We start from the raw sequence: 3,540 nt of genomic DNA, 5'->3' as shown, positions 1-3,540 counted from the left end.
TTCCTCCTAGTTGTAGAACTTCCACTCAGCTAGCCTTCCTGTGGTTCTGGATGATGTCCGTTCCGTCTTTTAGTTGTATTTTTGAAGTGGTTGTTCGAGGCAGCAAACTCCGGCGTTAACCTATGCCGCCATCTTGGTTTCTGTGAAATGTATTTTAATAAACACGCCTTTATCATTATTCAAAGTGCGTGCACACATTCTGGGGACAGCCTGTAGTGGTGTTCTAGGTCTGCCCTCACAAAGTACCACAAACTCCGGGGCTGAAACGACAGAAGTGTATTGTTTCACAGTCTCAGAGGCCAGACCTCAGACCAAAGCATCAGCTCACTTCTTCACAGGCCCCCTCCCTGCAGACCAGCTGGTCACTGCCAGGGGTGCGGGGGGGGGGGGGGGGGGGGGGGGGGAGGACAGTCAGAAGGGCCTCTGGGCAGAGGTTCTGAGAAGAACCCTCCCTTGCCTCGGGGCAGCTTTGGGAGCGCCCTTGATCCCTTGGCTGGTCGCAAAGTAACTTCAGGCTCTGCCTCCATCTCCTCCTTACATGGCCTCCCTGTGTGTCTATGTGTCCGACCCTCTTTTTACAGGGAGCCCAGTTATCAGATTTAGGGGCCACCGTAAGTCCAGAATGGTTTTATCTTGAGGTCCTCAGCTAACTACACCTGCGAAGACCCTATTCCAAATAAGGTCACATTCTGGGGCTCAGAGGAGATTCGAATCTTAAGGGACACTATGAAGCCACTGCCATGTATTGGGAGTAAAATCCTTTCACTTTTGCTCTTAGTATGGAAGTGCTCCTGTTAGAGAGGAAGGTACTTAAATATCGCAAGCTGGCGTTAGTTAGCCCACAGGTTACCGCCCGGAGGGCACAGGGCTTGACTATCTGAACTCCACCTATGAATACCCTCATGGACGTTACATATTTGTCAACTCTCCTGGTCTCCTTTTCTTACTGATTTCTGAGAAAACATGATAGAGAATATAACTGACTTCCCTTGTCCAAATATTGCAAATGTTTTTGTTGTTCTATTTTTGCCATTTAACCCTGCATATGGGGATTTTGAGCAGTTGAATGTTTTTCATTAAATGAACACGTGACTTGCCTGGCTGGTGTGGCTCAGTGGTTGAACCAGGAGGTCACGGTTCCATTCCCTGTCAGGGCGCATGCCCAGATTGCGGGCTCCACCACCAATGTGGATCCTGCAGGAGGCAGCTGATCAATGATTCTCTCTCATCATTGATGTTTATTTTTCTTTTTAAAAAATCTTTACTAGTATTGTTGAAAGTATTACATAGGTCCTCCTTTTCCCCCATTACCCTCTTCCAGCCACTCCCATCCCCCCACCAGGCCCTCACCACCCTATTGTCTGTGTCCACAGGTTATACATATGTGCATACAAGTTCATTGGTTGATCTCTCCCCACCCACCTTCCCTCCCCTGCCTTCCTCTGAGGTTCAACAGTCTGTTCATGTTTCTATATATCTCTGGGTCTATTTTTGATCATCAGTTTATTTGGTTCATTAGATTCCACATATGAGTAAGATCATGTGATACTTATCTTTCTCCAACTGGCTTATCTTGTTCAGCATAATGCTCTCCAGGTCCCTCCATGCTGTTGCAAATGGTAAGAGTGCTTTCTTTTGTATTGCCCCGTAGTATTCCATTGTGTAAACATACCACAGATTTTTTTATCGCCTGCTGATGGTCACTTAGCCTGTTTCCAAGTCTTAGTTATTGTAAATTTCACTGCTATGAACATAGGGGTGCATATAATCATTGATGTATCCGGTCAAGTGGAATGAGAAGTTAACTAGAAGAGGACGTTCTGCCAAGAACAGGCGGGGGCCTGCAAGTGGGCCACGTCAGAACAAAGCCTTGCACACAAGACTTATTGTTCAGAGGCAGAATTTCCTTGAGGTGATAAACAGTCCATGAGGGCATGGAAAGTTCAAGGGAGGGTACACTGCTGCAGGTGGAAAGGGTCTTTGTATAACGTAGGAAATTAATAGTTTAATGTATAACTTAGCTCAGATGATCTCATAGGCATGCCTGTTTACCATTGTCACTTGCTGTACTCCATTGTTATTTACTGTACTCCCCAATAAAAGCCATGAGAACTTTGGAGGTTTTGCTACTTGCCTGAGCGAGCAGTAGCCCTCTGCTTCTCTTAGCTCATCCTGCTTGCCGATCTCATCTCTGCGTCACCGTTCACCTGCAGACCACCTGCAACTGATGTTTCTCTCTCTCCCTCTCCCTTCCTGTCTCTAAAAATCATTTAAAAAAAAACAAAAAACATGTGACTTTGTCATACAAAGAAATAATCTACCCACACCACTGTTATAATTGCTCTGGTACCATGGTTTGAAATATGTAAGTTTGAATATTTGACCCATCACAATTGTATCGAGATGTACAGAGGCACTAAAGAAACAGTGAGCCTAAGATTCCCATAAGCCACATCCCAGGGACCCAAACCATTTTCCCACAATGTGTCATAAAGAAGCATACCAGCAACAAACATAAAGAACCATATATAGCCAGAACCGGTTTGGCTCAGTGGATGGAGCGTCGGCCTGTGGACTCAGGGGTCCTGGGTTCGATTCCGGTCAGGGGCGTGTGCCTTGGTTGCGGGCACGTCCCCAGTGGGGGGCGTGCAGGAGGCGCCTAATCGATGTTTCTCTCTCATCGATGTTTCTGACTCTCTATCCCTCTCCCTTCCTCTCTGTAAAAAATCAATAAAAAGTATTTTAAAAAAAAGAACCATATGTAGCTAACATGACACCAGCTGCTCCAAAAGACAGATCTATGAGACCAGGAAACAGACTGTAACTATGAGTATTTTGATACCAGAGGCCCAGTACATAAAATTTATGCACTGGAGGGGGGATCCTTCAGCCTGGCCTGTGCCCTCTCCCAGTCCAGGACCCCTTGGGGGATGTCTGGGACCCCTCGCTCCTTACCACCTGCTCGCTGCTCCTTACAGATAGGCTCACTGCTCTTTAGCCAGCTGTGAGCCTGGCTTCTGGCTGAGCAGCGCTCACCTTGTGGAAGCACACTGACCACCAGGGGGCAGCTCCTGAGTTGACTGTCTGCCCCCTGATGGTCAGTGCATATCATAGTGACCGGTTGTTCTGGTTGTTCCACCGTAAGGGTCCCTTAGGCTTTTATTATATAGACTAGAGGCCCAGTGCACAAAATTCATGCACAGAGGGGAGGGTCCCCTCAGCCCAGCCTGCACCCTCTCCAATCGGGACTCTTCAGGGGATGTCTGACTGCCCCCTCACAATCCTGGACCACTGGCTCCTAATCGCTCCCCTGCCTGCCTGCCTGGTTGCCCCTAACTTAACCCCCCCCCATGCCAGCCTGATTGCCCCTAACTGCTCCCCCTGCCAGCTGGTTGCCCCTAACTGCCCCCCGCTGCTGGCCAGGTTGCCCCCAACTGCCCCCTCCCTGCCGGCCTGGCCACCCCTTACTGCCCCCCTGATGGCCTGGTGGCCCACAACTGCCCCCCTCTGTCAGCCTGGTCACCCCTAAATGCCCCCTAC

The sequence above is a fragment of the Myotis brandtii genome, unplaced genomic scaffold (genome assembly GCF_000412655.1).
Source record: "Myotis brandtii unplaced genomic scaffold, ASM41265v1 scaffold64, whole genome shotgun sequence".
In the NCBI taxonomy this organism is placed as follows: domain Eukaryota; kingdom Metazoa; phylum Chordata; class Mammalia; order Chiroptera; family Vespertilionidae; genus Myotis; species Myotis brandtii.
The sequence above is the reverse complement of the archived record's forward strand: the minus strand, read 5'-3'. Positions refer to the sequence as shown.